The sequence below is a fragment of the Sminthopsis crassicaudata genome, chromosome 3 (assembly GCF_048593235.1).
Source record: "Sminthopsis crassicaudata isolate SCR6 chromosome 3, ASM4859323v1, whole genome shotgun sequence".
Taxonomy (NCBI): Eukaryota; Metazoa; Chordata; class Mammalia; order Dasyuromorphia; family Dasyuridae; genus Sminthopsis; species Sminthopsis crassicaudata.
The window spans coordinates 615,001,232-615,025,520 of record NC_133619.1 but is presented as its reverse complement, the minus strand read 5'-3'; the positions used below and the strand labels follow the sequence as shown (position 1 = coordinate 615,025,520).

Here is a 24,289-nt window from a genome sequence, read left to right as displayed (position 1 = left end):
GAAATGGCCAGAGGATGAAGAGTAGTACAATTTCTTTCTTTTTTTTTTTTTTTAATAGTATTTTACTTCCCCCAATACATGCAAAGATAATGTTCAACATTCATCTTCGCAAAACCTTGTGTTCCAATTTTTTCTCCATCTCTTTCCCTCTTCTTTCTCCCCAAGATAGCAAGCAATCCAATATAGGTTAAACATGTGCAATTCTTCTAAATATATTTCCATATTCATCATGCTGTGGAAGAAAAATCAAATCAAAAAAGAAAAACACAAGAAAGGAAAATGAGGAAAAAAGAAATAAATAAAAAAGTGAAAATGTCATGCTTTGATCCATATTCAATCTTCATAGTTTTCTCTTTGGATGGGACACTTTCCATCACATGTCTATTGGAATTGCCTTGAATCACCTCCTTATTGTAAAGAGTCAAGCCCATTACAGTTGATCATCAAATAATCTTGTTGTTGCTGTGTACAATGTTCTGGTTCTGCTCACTTCACTTAGCATCAGTTCATGAAAATCTTCCTAGGCTTTTTTGAAATCAGTCTATTCATCATTTCTTATAGAACAATAATACTCCATTTATATCATAATTTCTTCAATCATTCGCCTACTAATGGGCATCCATTCAATTTCCAGTTCCTTGCCACTATAAAAGGACTGCTACAAATATTTTTGGCACATAAGGATCCTTTTAAGATCTCTTTGGGGTAAAGACCCAAGAGAGACATTGCTTGGTCAAAGGGTATGAACAAATATCTTTTGGTCATATGTTCCAAATTACTCTCCAAAATGGTTGGATCATTTTACAGACTGGAACGTTTTCTAGCTAACAATGAATTCCATAGGAGTGTAAAAGAAATTCCTACTTCTTTGTCTAGTCATAAATTTTTCTCATCCTTCAAGGCTCAACTCAGGTTCCTATTACCTCTGTGCTTGACTCCTTCTCTATCATGCTAATCCATAGTGAAATCCAATAGGATTTATTGTGTATACCACCTCAGGCATTGCTATTGTTTAGTCATTTTTTCAGTTGTGTTTGACTTCTAAAGACTTCATTTTGGAGTTTTCTTAGCAGAGATCCTGAAATAGTTTGCCATTTCCTTCTCCAACTCTTTTTTTTTTTTTTTTAAACAAATAAGCTCATAGCTAAGCCAAAGAAAGGCAAAACTAATCTCTGCCCTCAAAGATCTTGCAATCTAAAGGGAGGGAACCTCATGGAAACAACTATGTACACACAATAATAATAGCTAGCATTTATATAGCTAGTACTTTATATATATCATCTCATTTTATCTTTACAATAATCCTGGGAAATAAGTATGATAATTATCCCCCTTTTACAGATGAGGAAACCAAGGCAAATAGGGTTAAGTGACTTGCCCAGGTTCACACAGCTAGAGTGTGAGGCTGGATTTTAATTTATGAAGGTAGCCACTGTACCATTTAGCCACCTCCAGGTCATGTTTAATTATATACCACTTTGTATCACTTAGTTTTATGTGCTCCTTCTGAAATAGACTATAAACTCTTTCAGGATATGGAACAAGTCTCACATATCTGTCTACAATAACGTAAATGATAGCTCACATTTCTGCTGCATTAACATTTGTAAAATGCTTTAAGAAAAACTAGCATTTATAAAGCACCTACTATGTGTCAAGCACTGTGCTTCCTTTATAAATAATCATTTATATCATAACTTATATTTTATAAATAATAATTTATATTATAATTTATACATATAATTTAAATTATTTTAAAATTTAAATTATGAATTAAAATATAAATAAATTATAAATAAATAAACTCTGGGAAGAAGATATGATTATTGTCTTCATTTTATAGCTGAGGAAACTGAGATAAATAGAGGCTAAGTGACTTATCTAGAATCACAGAGCTAGTAAGTGACTGAAGTCAGATTTGAATTCAGGTCTTCCTGACTTCAGCCTTGGAACTACCTCAGTGATCTCTGTATTAAAATGTCTTATGCAGTTTCACTCATTTGATCCTTATAACAAGTACTATTAATAACCTCTCTTTTCTACATTGGGAAACTGAGGCAGGCAGAACTTAAAATGACTTGGACACAAGTCATTATGATAGGGACCAAGAGCTAGTTAGTAAACATCTGGGGTAAGATATGAATCAAGTCGTCCTGATTCCATGTTGAGCACATTATATATCCTTCAATCTCTCTTTTGTTTTTCAAGTATTCCCTTGATCTTTTATGCAAAAGGCAGGGGAGGCAGTAATTACAAATTACAAAATCCTAGAGGTGGAAGGGACCTCAGAACATGGAATGGCAGAGTTTGGGGAACGTTAGGCCATACGATGTCAGAACCAAAAGGGATTTTAAGTAGTAGGACCTTAGAACTAGAAGAATCACAGAATTAGAATTTGAGAACTAGAAAAGACTTCAGCCTATATCTTATCCATAGAATATTCACTATAAGAGACAATGTGACATAATGGATAAAACACTAGAAATGGGGTGAAAAGGGCAGCATGGATAGAGCACCAGACTTGGAGTCAGGAAGACCTTACTTCAAATCTCAGACACTTAACATTTACTACTTGTGTGATCCTAGGCAAATCACTTAATGTCTGCCTCAGTTTCCTTATCTGTAAAATGGAAATAATAATAGCACTCTATCTCTTGGACTGTGAGGCTTAAATGAGATAATATACTAGGATAATAGTACCATGCTTGGTATATAGTACATGCTATTTAAGAGACTGAAATGGTTTGCCATTTCCTGCTCCAGCACATTTTACAGATGAGGAAACTGAGGCAATGGGATGAAGTGACTTGCCAAGTATCACACCGCCAATAGTATCTGAGGCTGGGATTTAAACTCAAGTTTTCTTGACTTCAGGCCTGGCTCTTTAGCCATTGAGTCACTAACTGTTTAAATTGAACTCAGAAGCTTTGTCACATAAGTCTAGGACCAGACAAGTAAAAGATCCTTTATTAAGCATGTTATGTGACAAACTCATTGTTAAGCCAAAGATGGGCAAAATTTGAGGGTTCCTACCCTCAAAGATCTTACCATCTAATGGGAGGGAATCTCCTATAGACAACTGTGCACACAATAATAATGTTAGCATTTATATAGCTAGTACTTTATAAATATCTCATTTTATCTTCACAATAACCCTAGGAAATAGGTATGATTATTATCCCTCTTTTACAGATGAGGAAATTGAGGCAGACAGAGATTCAAAGTTTTATCCAGGGTCATTTAATTATTTGAGGATGAATTTGAACTCAGTTCTTTCTCATTCAAGATCTAACATTCTATCCACTGCCTCATTTAGCTACTTTAAGATATATAGGAGAGAAATTATTTGTAATCTCAGAGGGAAGGAATGAATATTGGGTGGTAGGAGAATAGATAGTGAAAAGCTTTTTACAGAAACTAGGATTTGAGCTGTGCTTTGAAATTCAAAACAAATTAAAACAGCAAATGCAGCCTTTTAAGTACTTGAACAAAGCTATACTAGAGACCACCTATTCCAATGCTCCTGTTTTACTGAATTGGAAACTGAGGCATGGAAAGAAGAAGTGACTTATCCAAGGTAATCAATGAGTCAAATTTCCAGGTGTAGGACGAGTATTCAGTCTCCTCACTTTTAATCCCTAGATTTTTCAAGTGCACAGGGTGTCTCATGTCCTAGGCGTTCCCAGCTCTGGCTCTCTGCCTGGCATTCCTCCCTCCTGCCTTTAGTTTTTCCAAGCAGCTCTCCAGGTAATTGGGTGAAAATCCTGCTTGTGTATACAAGAGCCAGAGGGAAGCCAGCCGGGCCTTTGAAGCGGCCTTTTTGGCATCCTGTGAGCCCATAAGCTCTGCTGAAATTGCTTCAGGTAATTGTGGCTGAGAATTAATTAAGGCCTTGTTGTTAAACTTTCTCTGCCATCCCAGGCCATTAGGAAGGTGGTGGAAATTAATACCCAAACCAGGAAGGGAGAGAGATTTAAGTCATAAGCTTCTGTCTCTTGAAATGAAGTTTTAACATGAGGAAGTTATCCTAGTCTTGTTTGTGATATGTGATGCTTTGGAAAATGTGGAAAGAGGTGGGATAGACCAATGGTGTCACCCTCAAACAAAACTGGGTCACTAATCCTTATATAACAATCTCTGTGGGTGTGTATTGACTTAGTTTTAAAATATAATGTTACATGTTTTATTGTATTGTTATTTATTTTATGAAATATTTTCCAATAGTATTTTTCCTTCTTTTTATTTTCCTTCATTTTATTATGAACTTTAGAAATAAAACAAGCATTTCTATGACAGTAGAATTTTAAGAAAAGATGGTTGTATATGAAACTACAAGTCTCTTATATACAAATTGTAATTTCTTTTAAATATATAATGAAATTATCATGTAACATTTTTCTTCCCACTCCTGGACCTACCATTATTTATATACATGCACACACATATATCTGTGCATATATATATATATATATATACATATATACATAATGTATGTATATACAGATATGTATGTATTTATAGATGTGTATACTATATATTGTATATATATTTGCATGCATATATATAGACATATCCACACATATATAAAATATATATAATTATTCTATATATACTTCTATTTATTAGTTTTTTCTCTGGATGAAGATAACATCTTTTATATGGCCTTTGTAGTTAATTAGGGTATTTATAATAGTCAAAATGACTTAGTCACTCAAAGCTGTTCTTAAAACAATACTGCTTTTATTGTACACAATGTTTTCTTGGTTCTGCTTGTTTTGCTCTTCATTATTTTGGGCAGATCTATCTATATTTTTCTAAGATTATCGAGCTCATCATTTCTTATAGCATGGTAGTATTCTATCACAATCATATACCATAACTTGTTTAGTTATTCTCAAACTGATGAGTATTCCTGCAATTTCCAATTCTTTGCCACCACAAGGAGAGCTGCTGTAAAATTTTTAGAATATATAGGTTCTTTTCCTTTTGCCTAAATTGTCTTGGGAAACTGACCTGGTATTGGTGGGGTATAGGCAGTTTAATAACTTTTTAGACATAAAATTCCAGATTGCTTTCCAAAGTGTTTGGGTCAATTCATGGTTTCATTACATTTTGGTTTGGTTTGGTTCAGCCTGCATTTGGAAGTGTTGTTGAAGGGGCTCTTTAACACCTTCAGGATAGAAAAAGTATGATTAGAGGCATTCAGAACTGGGCCAGACCAAAGAGAAGTCATTAATGGCTTTATCCCAGCTTGATAGAAGGTCTTCAGTGGAGTACTTTAGAGATCTATACTTTTTTTTTTAATTAAAGCTTTTTATTTTTAAAAACATATGTGTAGACAATTCTTCAATATAAGTCCTTGCAAAACCTTGTGTTCCAATTTCCCCCCCTTTCTCCCATACCCTCTCCTAGAGGCAAATAGTCCAGTATATGTTAAACATGGTAGAAATATATGTGTATGTATGTGTATATATATAATATATATATAAACATGCATACGTATTTATACAATTATCATGCTACACAAAAAATCAAATCAAACCATAAAAATAAAAAAAAGAAGAGAAGCAAAATAAAATGCAAGCAAACAACAAAAGAAAGAGTGCAAGTGCCATGTTGTGAACCACACTCAGTTCCCATAGTCCTTTCTCTGGGTGTAGTTGGCTCTCTTCATCACTGAAAAATTGGACCTGGTTTGAATTATCTCATTGAGACATCAGAATTGATCATCATATAGTCCTGTTGTTGCCGTGTACAATGATCTCCTGGTTCTTAGCAGGGGTCTGTACTTTAACAATGACTTGGGTAAAGGTATTAATTATGTGTGCACATCAATTTTCAGGTAACACTGATATATAACAATCAGCAGCAGAGTGAGTGTCTAGAGTGGATTCAAGGCCATTGGATCATGGTAGAGAAAGAAGTCCAGACAGTCAGGAGGAGTTCAGAGAGGAATGAAGGACTAAAGATAGTAATAGGCTGGAGCTCTGGATTAAGATGAATAGGTTGGATTTCCTAGATGTAATGCGTTTGGGGTTCAAGAAATTCAATTTGTGAGTGTAAGAAGTAAAAGACGATATTTTGTCTGAAGAAGATCTGGGGATATTAGGAGACTCCAAGCATGAAATGAGTCAAAAGGTGTGATATCAAAGTCAAAAAAGTGAATATGGCCTTGAGTAGCACTATGAGAGGCAAAACTTCCAGAAAGAGGGAAGGAGGGAGAGAAGGCTATGCTCTGACCTTAGCAGGTCGTATTCAGAATATTATGTGCAATTTGGGGGCACACTGATTCAAGTGCTGACAAGCTAGAAAAAAAAATCTGGAGGAGTGCTATTAGGGTGGTAAAGGAGTTCACGTCCGCTTATGAGAATCAGCTAAGCTGGACATCTCAATATACTTTTGTGTCTGAATCTCTCTGCAATCTGTTAGAGCCTCTCAGAAAAAATCTTCTATAATATTTAATTAGCCCATTTATAAAATAAAGATATTAAGACCTCCAGCACCTATCACAGAGTTGTCATGAGGCTTCATAGAGTTAGTATATATAAAGCTTTCTAGGGCCTAGTGGCATAAGCATAATCCATCTTTCAAATTGTTGTTCACTTGTATCCAACTCTTCATGACTTAATTTGGGGTCTTTTTTTCTTTTTTTTTTTTTTTGAGGCTGGGGTTAAGTGACTTGCCCAGGGTCACACAGCTAGGAAGTGTTAAGTGTCTGAGACCAGATTTGAACTCGGGTCCTCCTGAATTCAAGGCTGGTGCTCTATCCACTGCGCCACCCAACTGCCCCAATTTCTAATTTCTAAACAAATATTCTAATTTAAAATATAGCAAATTTTAGAGGTAGGAGTTGAATCCAGTTTTTCTTGTCTTCTTGACAGACTTTCCAATAAAGTTTATAAAGCACTGCCACCTACTTCCCAACCCCAAGTATGTGAGAGAAATTTTAGTGAAATTAAGTAGTATAAGGAAAATATCTATTTATTTAGTAAAACTAAATAGTACAAGACTTTCTTCCCATTTTACAGGTGGAAAAATGAGACCTCAGAAGAGATAAATAGTTTATTCATAGTCACACAGAGAGCAAATGTGAGAAGAGATATCTGAACTTCTCTCTTCCCAGTTCCAAGTCCAGTACAGACATTAGCAGGTCTCTTGTCTAAGGCCACACTGTTTTGTTTATTCTTCATTCTCAAAGTGGGCCATGATGTCAGAGAAGTGATGCTGTGACATGTAAATGAATTAGATTTGAGTGAGTGAGTGAGTGTGGGGAGCCAGCACTGAATTCAGAGCAAAGGTCATATTCCTAGGTAAATACCCACATAGGGTAAAGAAGTCTGTCTCCACACAATTTACACCTGGGGAAAAGGCTATATTTTTACCTTCCCTGGGTAAAGAATTCTGTCTCCACACAAGTTACATTCTGGAATAACTCCTGTCAATAGAACTTTCTGTGGATTTATAGCCTTTGTGTCTTGCTCCATTATACCCTATATAAGTTTATGCTTAGCCCAACAATAAACGAGACTTGATCAGAAAGCCTGTCTTGTCTCCATTCTTCGCGTCTCCTATCCCTTGTTCCCTATTCTTCTCTTCTAGGGTCCACGTTTTTGTCATGCTGAGGGCCGGGCAAGAACACCTACCTTACTTTGTCTTCCAGAGCCATCTGGGTCCAGTGGCCAGATATAGATCAGGACGACTGGACATGGCTCTGTATGCAATGGGATAGCCTGGCCATTTTAAGCTAAGGTCTCAGTTTGACAGGCCATACCCATTCAGTGATTAAGGCTAATAATTGAGGCAAAAAATTTTATCTATCATCTAGTCCAAAACTAAACAAACAAAGAAATAAATCTGGGATGGGAAGACTTCCAGGGTTTCTGGCCAAAGCAGAAACCATAGCAACTAAAGGACAGGACCTAGATATCAAGCCACGTCTTATGATTCAAGATCAGACTCCTTTCCACTTTGTCACACTGCCTAAACTCTTAGGGAGTTAATAGACCGAGGAAGGAGATACACACATGCCCTCCATGCCCTCAGGGAACAACCAGAGCCACGGGCAACAGAATCCCTTGGTACCTTCTGGAGACCTTTCAGTCATATCTGACTCTTCAAGACCCCATTTGGGGGTTTTCTTAGCAAAGAGACTAGAGTGGTTTGCTGTTTTCTTCTCCAACTCATTTTACAGATGAGGAAACTGAGGCAAAAAGGATTAAGGGATTTGCCTGGGGTCACACAGCTAGTAACAGTCAGTGGCTGGATTTGAATTCAGGAAGATGAATGTTTCTGTCTCCAGATCTGGCACTCTGTCCACTGCTCCACACAGATCTATTGGGAGAACTTGAAAGGTGATCCATTCCCCTCCTCCCCATTGCCGGGTTTGTAAGAGTCAGTTGTCAGAGACTGTGCTTGGAAACCTCACACCCACTGTTCAAAGAAGGTCATTAATTTGCCATGATGAGCAACAGCTGATCAGTCATAAGAACATGACTTGGTATCATCAGAGAGCCTTTCCTCCTCCGCCAATAGGGAACAAGCTTTTTACATTGGCGAGTGCTTTGCTCTTTAAGATCCCTGGAGGAGGGGGAAGAATGGAGCTGGTTTGTGCCATCTGCCAAGCCAGAGTCAAAGAACTTGGTTTTCTATCTGGCCTCTGACTTTTGCTATCTGTGTGATCTTTGGGCAAATTATTTCATCTCCTTGGTTCTCATTGTCTTCCTCTGTAAAATGATGAGCTAGAACTAGAATTCTTCTGAAATCCTCTCTAGTTCTGTATGAATAATCATAAGCACTGAGAGTCCTTTGTTAGTGACACAGGGCAGCTCATGGGGGCAGCTGTCTGAGCTAAGCCTATCTTTCAATTCAATTCAGCAGTACCTAATCTGTGCAGGAATTACGCTCACTGTGGGATGAAGGGATGTGTACAGTTCAGAGGAGACATAAGACATGGTCTTTGCCATCCTTGAGGTCACAGTCTGATAGGATGATAAACTTCATCCAGGGATAATTGCCAGGATCCTGAGGAGCTTCAAGTCCGTGCTATCTGAAAACTAGGAACTAGGAGGCTCATGGGAAATATATCTGTCTTCCAGTATTTAAAGGGCTGTCATATAGAAGGAATAGACTTGTTTGGTTCAGCCCCTGAGGTGGGAACCCAAGGACATTAGATGGAAACTTGCCATGAAGCAAGTATGGCTTGGGGCCAGGAAAAAAACTTACTAACATTTAGAGTCATTCAAGGTGGCGCAGGTGCCTCCAGAGGAATAGGACTCCTCCATGGAGATCTACAAGAAAACCATTCCAGCATCTCTGCCATTTACTTGATAAAGGAGATCCTTGGGGTGGTTGCTGAGGTTCCTCCCTACCCTCAAAATCTGTAATTCTATGAAGGACAGAAAACAAAGTACGAGACAGAACCTGACAAATGGTTGTCAAAGACTGAGAAGAATAAGAGAAGACTTTCTGGAGGAGGCAGAATTAGAGTTGGATTTTAAAAAGACAAGGAGGTATTTCAATATTTATCTGGAATGGAGAGAGTGAGGGTAGAATGTCTTTGGGTTTGGCTGGACAGAAAAGTATTGCTGTTGTTATTCAGTTGTGCCCAGCTCTTTGTGACCTGATTTTGGGAGGTTTCTTGGCAGAAATATTGGAGTAGTTTGCCATTTCCTTTACCAGCCCATTTTATAGAGGAGAAAATTGAAGCAAATAGGGTCACATAGTGTCTGAAAGTAGATTAGAATTTAGGTCTTCCTAACTCAAGCCCAGCATGCTGTCTATTGCACCACCTAGCTGACCTAATGAGAGCTTTAGGGGAATTCATAAGAGAAAGTTGGGAAAGAAAAATAGCAATATATTGTAGAAGACTTTGAATGACCAATAAAGACTTTGAGTGTTTGAAAGATAAGGAGGTTAGACTCAAGAAGCTCTAATATTCCTTCTAGTTCTTTTTTTCAAAAGAAATTTTAATAGTATTTTATTTTTCCAAATACATGTAAAGATAGTTTGCAGTATTCATTTTTTATTAAAGCTTTTTATTTTTCAAAACCTATGCGCGGACAATTCTTCAACATTAGCCCTTGCAAAACCTTGTTTCAATTCTCCCCCTTCCCCCATGCCCTCCCCTAGATGACAAGTAGTCCAATATATGTTAAACACGGTAGAAATATATGTTAAATCCAATATATGCATACATATTTATACAATTATAGCAATTCATTTTTGTAGTGACACAAGTTTGTAAAACTTTGTGTTCTGATTTTTTTCTCCCTCCCTCCCTTATCTCTCTTTTCCCCAAGACATAAAGTAATCTGATATAGGTTAAATATTTTAAACATATTTCCATATTTGTCACATTGTGACAAATTTTGGGAGGTTTTCTGGCACAAATTTTGGAATAGTTTGTCATTTCCTTCACTAGTCAATGGAAATCTACAAGATGTGTGGGTCAATGCCTAGTTTCTGAGAATCACTGCATTGTTGAGAAGAGCCAAGACCATCACAATTGATCTTCACATAATCTTGTTGCAGCATATAGATATGCTGGTGATTTATGTGGTTTTAGTTTATATTCTGCAACTTTGTTAAAGTTAATTGTTTCTAGTAGTTGTTTAGTTGATTCTCGAGAATTCTTTAAATATACTATCACTTATCTGCAAAGAGTGATAGTTTTGTTTCCTCATTACCTATTTTAATTCCTTCAGTTATTTTTTCTTCTTTTGTTACTAAAGCTCACATTTGTAGTGCAATGTTGAGTAATAGTGGTGATAATGGGCAATCTTGCTTCATCTCAATCTCATTAGGAATGCTTCTAACTTATTCCCTTTATATATAATGCTTGCTGAAGGTTTTAGATAGATGCTACTTATCATTTTAAGCAAAGCTCCATTTATTCCTATGCTTTCCAGTGTTTTTATTAGGAAGGTTCCTTCTAGTTCTAAATATATAATCCCTGGATCATATATCTAGATAGTCTCTAAGGTTACCTTCAGCTCTAAGACTATGATCTGAATTCATTTCCCTTTTGGAAGCTCAAAGATAAAGTTTCTTTGTCTGTAAATGACAAGATTAAACTTGATGATATCTAAGATGCCTCTCAACTCTGAATTTATGATTCTATGATTTTTTGAACCTATCAAATTGCATAGAAGCAAATATAAATTTGAAGTCAAGAGAAACTTCCTAACATTGTTCCAAGGTGTAATGGGCTGCCTCTCTGAGTATCAGGTTGCTCATCACTCAAGTTAGAAACTGGGTATCTATTTGTTGGGAATATTGTGGTGAGGATTCTTTTTTTTTTTAAAGATAGGTTGAATTAATTGCAAATTTCCATCATCTCATCCTTTGATCTTTCACTATTCTTTCCATCTCAATTTCTTCCATGGCTTCAACTACCACTTCCATGACAATGATTTCCAGATCCAATCTCCACTTTGCATCCCTTCCTCCAACTCTGTTCCCTTTTTTCCAGTTGCCTCATGGGCATTAACTCTGAGATCCTAATGCTCAAATCATCTAAAATCAAGTTTATCATTTTCCTTTCTTAGCCCACTCTCCTTCCTGACTTCCTTGTCTCTGGCCAGAGAACCATTTTTGTAACCGGTTTCAAAATAGGGAGACTTCTTTGAAACTTCTATCTCATTTTCCCCTCATATCTCATCAATCACCAAAATCCTGTAGATTTTTTGCTGTACTGTTCCTTCTTCACCATTTGGGTTTCTTCAACCCAAATCTAAATACCTTCAAGACTGGGTTGTGAGATACTTTGATGGTTTCTCTTCCAGCTTTTTGGCCTTTCTTGCTCCCAACAATCAAAATCAATCAAGTAATCAATGAAATACTTTGTGAAATTTAATTTAAATGATTAATGGCTCAACATTTATTAAGTACCTACCATGTTGAAAGCACACTGTGCTAAATACTCATGATAATAAAAGGAGGTAAAAGACAATTTCTGTCCTCAAGAAGTTTATAGTTTAATAGGGAAATATGCAATGGAATATATTCAAAGCAAAATATACACAAACACAAAATCAGGAAATTGGAAAGGGCCTCAGATACTATCTAGTCCAACCTGTATAAGAATTTTCTCTACAACATCTTCAATAAGTAGCCACCTAACCTTTGCTTGAAAAACCACTTTAATGAAGATTTCTCTCCTGAGGATTCTTTTCCTACTTTTGGACAGATCCAAGTACAAGGATACTTTCTGTCTCTCTGTAACTCCTATCTATCTCTCCTAGTCCTACCCTCTGGGGCCAAACAGAAGGTATATGATGATCCTTCTTTACATGATGGCCCTTCAAACACTTGACAGCTTTTCTTCATAATTCTACTTTAAGGCTTCTCTTCTTCAGAGTAAACATTCCTACTTCTTTCCTCCTAATGATCTTCGTAAGTGAAGTGAAACTCATCTGCTCCATAAAACCATGGTGTCGTGCAAAGAAACAACCTGCCCTCCAAGTGCAGCCAGACTAAGCTTCCTTAAGCTGTTCTTTCATCATAGCACTTCACTCTGGGAAATCCTTCAAAGCCTTGCTGTTTTTCACTACGTCAACTCTAAACTCTTTCCTGTATTTGGAAGTCATTATCTGACTCTACTCTACCTGCTAGTCCTTATTCCTCTTTTCTCACTAGCATGCAGCTTTTGCTTCAGCCATGTTGCTCTTGTTACTAATCTTCATGTTTTAAAGTATTCAATCCTCCTATGACTGTTTTCTTTCATTTCATTTTGATCAATACTACTGGTCTTTAAAATCCAGAGCAGGTTTTGCTTCCTCAAGGAAACCTTTTATGACCACTCCAGTTTACATTTCTTTCTTTCTTTCTTTCTTTCTTTCTTTCTTTCTTTCTTTCTTTCTTTCTTTCTTTCTTTCTTTCTTTCTTTCTTTCTTTCTTTCTTTCTTTCTTTCTTTCTTTCTTTCTTTCTTTCTTTCTTTCTTTCTTTCTTTCTTTCTTTCTTTCTTTCTTTCTTTCTTTCTTTCTTTCTTTCTTTCTTTCCTTACAATTGGGGTTAAGTGACTTGCCCAGGGTCACACAGCTAGGAAGTGTTAAGTGTCTGAGATCAGATTTTAACTCATAATAGTTGTCTAAATTTTGGAAGGGCTGATTTAAGGAATAAAAATCACCCAAGCAGGTAGGTAGCACAGTAAAAAGGACACTGGATCTGGAGTTAGGAAGACCCGAGTTTAAATTCTGTCTCAGACAGTTATGAAATATGTGACCTTGGACAAGTGATTTTAACTTCTGTTTGCCTCAGTTTCCTTACCCAAGAAATGAAGACAATAACAGCATCTACCTCACACAATATTATGTGGATCAAATGAGATAATATTTGCAAAACATTTGGCACAGTTCATGAAATATAGAATACACTTAATAAATGCTTTTTCATGATTATTCAATTCTGCTTTGCTCATAGAGCACCACCTTCTCTGATGAGGGCATGCTGAGCAGTCCTGGATTAGTGTCTCTCATGTCATACAATCAATTAATTTTTTTTTGAGAGATCTTGTGTCCTCTTGTGTCCTTCTATAGCTTTTTTTGACTACCTTGTGAGCTCTTGCTCTGTGTAAAGTTTTAGCAAGGAAGAAATATGAGATGCATTCTGAGCTCATATTGTTCTGATCAGAACAATAACACATGGTAACTTGTCTCTAACAGAGTGATGTCATTTTGATTCTCTTTTGGTAATGAACACGAGGATTTAAGTTTTTGAGTTAAGATCTCCCTATGTGATAAAAAAAATTATTGGGAAAGCTGGAAAGTAGTCTGGTGGAAACTTGGCATAGACCAATATTTTGTACCATAAGACTAAAATAAATATATGACACACACAAAGAGAGATATTGTAAGTAAATTAAAAATCATTGAACATCTTCCCCCATCAGATTTATGAATAAGAGACAACTTCATGAATAAATAAGGGATGATATTGTGGGGCATAAATGGATACTTTTTATGTTAAATTAAAGTTTTGGTACAAATAAACCAATGTAGCCAAGATTAGAAGGAAATCAGAAAATCAAGGGAAGAAACAGTTTCTCAAGGACATCATATCTCAAATATATAGACAACTGAGTCAAATTCATATGACTATACATAATTTTTATTTCTTCTTCCAAAAACTTCCTATCCATATCATTAGGCTTGGGCAGAATGCAAAGTTCCACCATCTTATTTTCCCCAAGATTAGTGACAATTAATCTGCACAGGTAGATAAAAATCATCTAAGGATTCAGCTTTTTCTCTGCAACAAGGGATATGAATAGACTGTTTTTGGAAGAAGAAATTAAAACTATGTATAGTCATATGAAAAATGCTCTAAATCATTGATTATAGAAATACATATCAAAGCAACTTTGAGGTATCATCTCATGCTTATCAGACTGGCTAAAATGATAGAAGATGAAAAAGACAAATGTTGGAGGTGCTGTAGAGAAACTGGGATTCTTCTATTGGTGGAATTGTTAACTGATCCAAGCATTTTGAAGGGCAGTTTGGGATTTTTCCCAAAGTGTTATAAAACTGTGTATACCCTTTGACCCAGCAATATTTCTATTAGGTCTGTTTGCCAAAGTGATCAGGGAAAAAAGAAAAGAATCTATACATTCTGAAATATTTATAGCAGCTGTCTTTGTGGTGGCAAAAAACTGGAAATTGAGGGGCTGCCCATCAATTAGGGAATGGTTGAAGTTATGAGCAGTAAGATAATTTTGATGGATTACTACTCTGCTATAAGAAATGATGAGCAAGTTGATTTTAGAAAAACATAGTAAGACTCACATGAAATAATGCAGAGTAAAAGGAGCAGAATCAAGAGACTGTCGTATACAATAATAGCAAATTTGTTCAAATATTAACTGTGAATTACTAAATTATTTTGAGTGATAAATATTTGCTGAACTATAATGGACTTAGGAAGGAAAATGATATTCACCTCCAGAGAAAGAACTGATATATAGTATCGCACACACATAGACATGAGCATAAAATGTTGGTCTTCTCTAATGAAAGGTTGGGAGGGAGACAATTCAAAATTCAAAATATAACTTAAATAAATATATTTAAAAGTGCTAATTTTCATTCCCTTTACTTGTTCTGTTTGGTTCCCAGAAGGCAGAACTGAAAAGTAACTGATTAGTAGATTTCTACTCAAAAATGTGAAAATTTTCTAATAATCCCTGGAATGGACATAATGGATATCTCCTCCTCTAAGATCTTCAAGCAGAAACTGGATAACCATTAAGTTGGAGGAAATTGTGGAGGGTATACTATTACCTCTAATGCCAAAGTTCCATAAGTATAGTCCTCAACCTCTTTAAAGGAAGAAGGGAAGTAAATTGTCTTATTTTTTCTTTGGGTGCAAGCTTTGTCATTATAATTATAGTGTTCAGAGTTTGTCATGGTTTCCATTTTTATTGTTGTAGTCATTTAATATTTTGTCTTCCTGTTTTTTGTTTTTGCTGAGGCAGTTGGGGTTAAATGACTTGCCCAGGGTCACACAGCTAGAAGTGTTAACTGTCTGAGGTCATATTTGAACTCAGGTCCTCCTGACTTCAGGACTGATGATCTATTCACTGCGCCACCTAGCTACCCCTTTCCTGGTTCTTCTAACTTCATTTTGTCTCAGTTTTAGTACTGCTATGACTATTTTAGTGGAGATGGGATCATTCTGTTTTTGACTTCCTTGTATGTGTTTGTCTCTCTGTCTCTAGCTCTGTCTTTTTTATTTTTTTTCTCTATTGTTTTATTTTTTCTAATTATACGTGTATTTTAATTTTTAAAATACCTATTTCTTTATGAACCATGTTGGGAGATAAAAATCAGAACAAAAGGGAAAATACATGAGAGAGAGAAAAAAACAGAAACAAGAAGGGAACATAAGTATTGATTTACATCTCCATAGTTCTCTTTTGAAATTCAGATGGCATTTTCTATCTAAATTTTATTGGAATTGCCCTGAATCACTGAACCACTGAGAAGAACCTAGACTTTCATAGTTGATTATCACACAATCTTGCTGTTATTGTATACAATGTATCCCTCATTCTGCTTGTTTCGGTCAGCATCAGTTCATGTAAATTTATCTAGGTTTTTAAAAAATCAGCTTGTTCATCAATTTTTATAGAATAATAATATTCCATTACCTTCATATACCACAACTTGTTCAGCCATTCCCAACTGATGGGCATTTACTCATTTTCCAATTCTTTGCTACCACAAAAAAGCTGCTACAAACATTTTTGCACATGTGGGTCCTTTTCCCTTCCTTATGATTTCCTCAGGATACAGACCCAGTAGTAACATTGCTGGATTGTCTGTCTGTCTGTCTCTCTTCTTTTCCTCTCCCTTTCCCTTTTTCTTTCCCTCTTCTTCATCTTCCCTCTCTTCTTCCCTCCTTTCCTACTGTATCTCTCTCTTTCTCCTCCCCCATCCCCAGTAATGAGATATCTAGGTCAAAGGATATGAACATTTTACTTACTTTCTTATCAAACTTTCTTATCAAAATTCCATTCAGTGTTTTAGGAGCTCTTCAAGCTATGATAGTCTATATTCTGAGAAGCCTTCCAGTTCTATCATTCACTTTACTAAGGTATTATGATCTTCTGACAGTAAATGACGTTGGTCTTCTTAGGGACTATGAATCACTCTATTACTTAGGTTCCATAAAAAACACTATTCTTCTGAGTCCTTCAATGTTGCAGAGGAGAAGCTGGGGACATAGATGACTTTGACTTTTATTTTTTTGTACAGCCTCATTGTCTTTAATCTGGGGGAAATAAGATGGTGGAACTTTGCATTCTTCCCAAGCCTAATGAGGTGCCCTCTTTTAAAAATTAATTATTTTTTACAAGAATTTTATGCATAGGTAATTTTCCAGCATTGACAATTGCAAAACCCTTTGTTTCAACTTTTCCCCTCCTTCCCTCCACCCCTTTCCCCATATGGCAGGTTGACCAATACATGTTAAATATGTTAAAGAATAAATTAAATACAATATATGTATACATGTCCAAACAGTTGTTTTGCTGTATTAAAAAGAATCGGACTTTGAAACAGTGTACAATTAGCCTGTGAAGGAATTCAAAAATGTAGGCGGATGAAAATAAAGGGATTGAGAATTCTCTGTAGCGGTTCATAGTCATCTCCCAGAGGTCTTTTGCTGAGTGTAGCTGGTTCAGTTCATTACTGCTCTATTGGAACTGATCTGGTTCATCTCATTGTTGAAGAGGGCCTCGTCCATCAGAATTGATCATCATGGGGCAGCTAGGTGGCGCAGTGGATAGAGCACCAGCCTTGAATTCAGGAGGACCTGAGTTCAAATCTGATCTCAGACACCTAACACTTCCTAGCTGTGTGACCCTGGGCAAGTCACTTAACCTCAGCCTCAAAAAAAAAAAAAAAAAAAAAAAAAGAATTGATCATCATACAGTATTGTTGTTGAAGTATACAATGATCTCCTGGTTCTGCTCACTTCACTCAGCATCAGTTCATGCCAGTCTCTCCAGGCCTTTCTGAAATCATCTTGTTGGTCATTTCTTACAGAATAATAACATCCCATAACATTCATCTACCACAATTTATTCAGCCATTCTCCAATTGATGAGCATCCACTCAGTTTCCAATTTCTGGCCACTACAAAGAGGGCTGCCACAAACATTCTTGCACACACAGGTCCCTTTCCCTTCTTATATCCCTCTTTGGGATATAAGCCCAGTAGTAACACTCCTGGGTCAAATGGTATGCACAGTTTGATAACTCTTTGAGCATAGTTCCCAATTGATGAGGTGCCCTCTTTAAAGCACTCATAAGTCCCTTGAAAATTTAATGTTAACTCTATTATTAGAGAGAAAGAATTAAGAGGGATTTGGAAAGCAAACTTTTCTGAAGTTGTCACACCTCAACCCCCTATTTTGTTTTTCTGAATCACTGCCAGAAACACCATCCCCAACCTGGCTGGCCATCTAATAAGTATTGCCTTGCATTTGATTTAATCCTACTGTTCAGTATGTGAATTTAAACCTAGAAGGATATATTTCAAGGGGTGAAAGTCTGATTTGGAGGAGACCTCAGAGGCCATTTGGTCCAACCCAAACTTCCTCAACATTGCCAACAAAGTGGCCATTCAGCTATTGCTCACTAGGGATAGACTCAGTTCATCATTCTAGTCTACCAATAACTTTTGGATCCTGACTATCATATGATATTTTGTCTGTTCCTCTCAACTTTGTATCTTCTTCAGATTGGAAGTGCCATCTATGCATTCTTCCAAGGCATTGATAAGATGCTGACTTGTCTGGTAACAAGCAAGAACCCTGGAAGAATCTACTAAAATATCTCCTTCCACATTGACACTGAACTACTCATTTATTCCTCTCTGTACCTGTTCATTCAGCTATTTTTGAGAACATCAAAATGTGTTGTTTTCTAGCTGGTCTCTCCTTTGACCTATGCTGAAATTGAGTTATAACATGTATGTCACATTCTCCCAGTCTATCAAGTTAATAGTACTTAAAAAAAGAAATGAAATTACTGTGATATGACTTGATGAGGGATAAGACCATGATAGTTCTTTATAAGCACTGCTTCCTTTTCTAGACTCTCACTCAGCATGCATCCCTTTAATAATACATTAAAAAATTCAACCAAGAATTTCTGGCTTAAAATTTGTAGACTTTATTCTCTTCCCATTTTGAGAATAATGTCCACATTTGCTTTTCTTCAGTCCCATGGTGCCCCTTCCTTGAGGATCTTTCTAAGATAACTGATTGACAGAAGCTTATTCATAAAATCAAATCCCAGTTTCCTGGGATATAGTTCATCTGAGCCTGATATAAAAATGTTGTTACTGTGTAAAGTATTCTCTTGGTTCTACTCATTTTACTCTGAATCAGTTTATATACATCTTCCTAGATTTCTCCAAAAGGATCTCTTTTTTTGTATTTCTTATTGTATAATAATATTCCATGGCATTAATACATCAACATTTCTTGAAACATTCCTCAACTGTTGGACACCTACTTAATTTCCAGTTCTTTGTTATCCATTAAATGTGCTATAATTATTTTTGCACACATGGATTCTTTTTTTCCACTTTCTTTGATCCCCTAAAGTATAGACTTAGTAGAGCTGTTATTGTATCACTTTTGAGGGATAGTTCCAAATTGCTCTCCAGAATGGTGAGATCAGTTCAAAGATAGAACATGGATGTGCCAGTTTTCCTAGAGCCCCAACAATCTTTGCCATTTTTCAGGGTCAGCTTTGCCAATCTAATAAATTTTAGAGTTGTTTTAATGCATTTCTCTAATTACAAGAACTAACATTTACATAATGCTTTAATGCTACAATGCTTTTATATATAGGTATCTGTGGACCTAGGTTTTATTTTAGGCTTTTTTTCTTAAACATTGTTTCCTGTGAATTATTATTTTTTTCTGGTAGTCACATTCTTTTATTATTTTCTATGATATAGCCCCTGAACAAAGACAGAATGACTTGCTTGAAACTGCACTAAGAGTTTTGAAACAGTGTGTGTGTGCATCTGTGTTGTATGTTTTTCCCCCACTCTCCATTTTTAGCTTTTTAAAAAATCATGTTTTCAAAACCGTAGGCAAATACATACATACATACATACATACATATATATGTGTGTGTGTGTGTGTATGTGTGTGTGTGTGTGTGTGTGTGTGTGTGTATTTTTAACTTGCCCTCATTAATTGTACTCCATCCCTGGCCAAGAATTTATCAGTCTTACTCTTTAAATCATTCTTCAAAAAAAAAAAATCAAACTTCTCAAGCATCATTTTGTTAACCTCCTATTCATTCCTCAAATCTGCTTGTCTTATAAAGTCCCCCTTCCCTTCAATATTTAGCAATCATGAAAACATAACCTGTGGCTTCGGGAGATTCTGTTTTTGTGGTGGTTTGTTTTTTTTTAATCAGAGACTTCCTCATTCTTAGAAATACTCACTGGGTTCTTTCTGGGACTACCCTTGGCTAACACAATATCTGGCTCATCTTTTTTATACATTTATCCCCATATGATTGAATAGTGGTTGTCAGATTTCAAGTCTTTGGAGGCTCTATGAAGACTCTGAATATATACCCTTTGGAAGACAACAGATCTCTCTATTGATTATAGTTGGTCAACAATATCAACCTTTGCTACCCTTTAATAGGGTGTCACTACTCTTAACTATTCACTTCTTTTTCTCTGACCATTCCTAGATGATTGATTTGTCTCCTGACATCATCTATGTATACATATCATCATTCTTTGGAGCACAAGAAGCAACTCTTTCCTAAATGGGCCCAGTTTCCCTTTTATCAGAAGAACTTCATAATCATTACTTAGGTCAGGTCAGAATATGTCACTCTTCTTCCCAGGATGCTTCAGGAATTCCCTATTACCTGTAGGATAAAATACTCTTTTTTTTTGTAAAGGGCATTTAAGCCCTTTACAATCTGACGGTAGTATCTCTTTCCAGGTGATTATGAGTCACTCTCCTCATGCACTCTACATTACAGCCAACTGGACTACTTCTCTGTCTTGGTGTCCTATCATCTGCCTCTAGGTCTATCTGTAGGCCATCCCCTATGGCTACAGTATTCTCCCTCTTTATCTCTGCTTCTTGGAACCCCTAGTTCCCTTCTAGGTTTATCTCTTTCTTTTTTTTAAAAAATATTTATTTATTATTATTTTTAAATTAAAGCCTTTTATTTACAAAACATATGCATGAATAATTTTTCTTTTTTTTATTGACAGTATTTTATTAATTTAATTAATAATAAAATAATAACATCCTTGAAGTCCAACATATTTATGACATGAGAAGAGTGATAACAAAATTAGAAAATCCTAGCCGGGGAAGTACAATAAGAATCCTGTGGGCTTTGAGACTGCTACATCTAAGGCTCTGTAAGAATCTTAAGTACCAGTCAATTGGATTCTGGCTATGCTATTGATTGAATTAGCACCCTGTCCAGAGGGTTTGCTCATGAAATAGCCCAGCATAGGGTAATATACAGGAACTACTTAAAACCATCAGGATAAAAATCTTCACATAGAGTACTCCAAAGAGAGTACTGCTCTTTCATGTGGTCACATCAAAAAAAAATTGGCAATATACAGAGCAACAAATCAGAAACACCCACACCCCACTTCCTGGGGATGCTTGGGTACAGATTGTCCTGACCACTAAAAGAAATAAACTGGGAGTGTGCATGAAATGGACTAAAGATATGAATACTTTTTAACCATTCTCTATTCATTCCTTTTCCCATCTGATTGTGACTCTCTGGACATCACCATCTTGCCTCTGATGCCCTCTGTACTGGAGGCTATCTCATCCTCATATCCCCTTCTACATAAGTATTTAAATTCCTAAGGAATTCATTTGAATGAATAATTTTTCAACACTGACTCTTGCAAAACTTTCTGTTCCAAATTTTCCCCTCCTCCTCACCCCCTTCCCTAAATGGTAGGTAGTCCAATACATTAAATATGTTAAAATATATGTTAAATCCAATATATGTATACATATTTATACAGTTATCTTGCTATATGCTATCTCTTTCAAGATGTTTTGCAATAGTCTCAAGTCTCTTTATATTCCAGCCTGTATTCTATTTAACTGTCAAAGAAATCTTCCCAAAGAGCAAGCCATACTGTCCAGTATATCCTGTATAGATCTTATTGGTACATATTCATTTGCATATTGTCTCCCCCATTAGACTGAGCTCCTTGAAAGCATGGACTATTTTTTACCTTTGTATCCCTAGCATTTAATTCAGTGCCTGGAACATAGTAGATGCTTAACTGACTGACCCTACTCAGTAAACTTCAATGGCTCCCTATTATCTCTAAGAACACACATAAGCACCTTGATTTAGCTTTTTAAGTACTTCATAATCAGACCCTTTTGAATTTTCTGACCTTTACTATCCTTCCCATCCACTGCCAGTGAACCACTAATACTGGCATCATGGTTGTACCTAGTATATGATACTGATGAGGTGCAAATGATGAGGTTAGTGGTAGTTGTGATGAGGCGTGAGAATTGGGGTGAGGAATCCCCTTGGGTCGTGGCAGGTCCAATTAGAAAGAATTCACAAACCTGAAATCTTAGTGGCAAAAGTGACACTGAGAAGCCAGACTGTTAAGAAGACAGACTTCTCAGTCAAAAGGTCCTGTTAGGGAGATAGCAAAGGTTAACACTGAGAAGAGAATGTCTTCACAGTGGGTAAAAGGCTTGGCAGGCAGCTTTGCCAAGTAAAGAGCTTCCTGGGCAAGCATAATCCTGTTTAGGACTTCTGCAAAGATTCGGGGTTCAGAGTTGTCTTTTATTAGCCATCTGAGGTTTGGGCTTTCATTAAAAATTAAATGAGATTCCTTCAATGTCAGTGTCCGGGATTTAGATCTCAAAAACAAAAGAGATCACTTATCTTAGGTGTTTGAACTACTGGGAGTGGTTCCTGATGAATTTTCAACTCAATAGAAGATGGAACCATATCTCTGGCCAGATCTCCAACTGAGACCACTTAACTGGGCTCCCTTAGAGAGGGCTTCTTTCAGAAGAGAGTTTCAGGGTTCACCCCCATCATTTCCCCCCAAAAGATCTCAGTTTACTTCAGTATTCTATCTCCTGACTATGCATTTTCATTCCTGGCTCTTTCTCTCCTCACCTCCAGCTCCTAGCTTCTGCATCATCCTTTCAGTTTTAGCTAAAATCCTAATCATCTAAAAGGAACTTTTCTCAGTCTCCCACAATGCTAGTTCCTTCCTTCTGAGATTCACTCAGTTTATTTTGTGCATGTCTTTTACACACATAGCTATTTGGATGTTGTCAAGGAATGGGAGCTACAAGAGGGTGGGGACTGTTTTTTGTATCCTTGGTACTTAGCAATGTCCAGAACATAGTATTTACCGAATGCTTGTCAATGTAAATTAAATTGTCAGTTTCATCCATTCAAGGGTCTTTCTTCCTCTTTTTCTCTGTGACACATTCTTCTATCCAACTTCCTGATGCGAGCCTGGCTTCCTTTTATGAGTAGGTAGACTGGGTATGGGTTGTTTAGTTATTAAGAATACAGTTCCTTTTTTTTTTTTTTCACCTCCCTCAAACCACAACAACCATGTACCTGGATTGGGAAATGGCCCTAATTGGGATTAGTGGACAGCACTGTCCATCTTAAGGGAGCTAGAAAAGAATCTCCTCAAATCCCCCTGCCCTGTCCTCACCACAGGATTCCATTCTCTAGGAAGGGATGGAATTCTATAGCACCAGTGGGGGGTACAGATCTTACAACTCATTATCAGCTTCAAGTCTCATTGTAATAGGTAATACACATAAGAGTGGATTATGTTCAGACTGTTAGCAACTACTGGAGAAGATTCAGAACTCTAAGAGAGCTTAGGACACAGAATGTCAGAACTGTGACACAGAACACAGAATGTCAGATCTGAGAGGGTCCTTAGAACATAGAATGTCAGAACAGGGAGGGCCTTTAGAACACAGGATGCCTGTGGTCATCAGGAGATAATAGTAGAGCTTACAGTCTCCTTATTCCCAGGCCAATGCTGTTTTCCTCTTGGGAAGCTAGGTTTGCTGATCATCTCTATATGAAAATTATTTAATAAAGTATTAATTAAAACACTTTTTTTCCCCTGAGACAATTGGGGTTAAGTGACTTGCCTAGGGTCACACAGCTAGGAAGTGTTAAGTGTCTGAGGCCAAATTTGACTTCAGGGCCCATGCTCTATCCAGTATGCCATCTAGCTGCCCCTGCAACACTTTTGTTAGTGATGTATAAAAATTACTGATGATTAATATGGATTTATTTGTAAACTGCAACTTTGCTAAAGATGTTGATTATTTCTAATAGTTTTTTAGTTGATTCTCTAGGGCTCTCTATGTATACCATCATATCATCTGCAAAGAGTGATAATTTGGCTTCCTCATTACCTACTCTAATTCATTTAATCTTTTTTTCTTCTCTTATTGCCAAAGCTAGCATTTCTAATACAATATTGAACAGTAATGGTGATAGTGGGCAACCTTGTTTCATCTCTGATCTTATTGGGAATGGTTCCACTTTATCACCATTATATACCCCTGCAACACTTTCAAAATGTTGGGTGTTTCTAATGAATGCTGGGGTATGTGACTCGGATCCTTAGTTTTGAACAAAAAGACATCTCCCATTCAGGCCACCACTGCTAGTACAATCTAGACAAAGTCGGGGGGGGGGGGGGAATCTACCTCTATTCAAACCTGGTTGAGTAGAA

At 36.6% G+C, this 24,289-nt stretch overlaps 1 protein-coding gene across 1 annotated transcript in view; it reads left to right on the top strand.

The window, feature by feature from the left end:
* LOC141564084 (protein-arginine deiminase type-1-like) overlaps positions 1–24,289 on the top strand; it is a 386,771-nt gene that overhangs the window by 249,028 nt on the left and 113,454 nt on the right. The window lies entirely within an intron of this gene.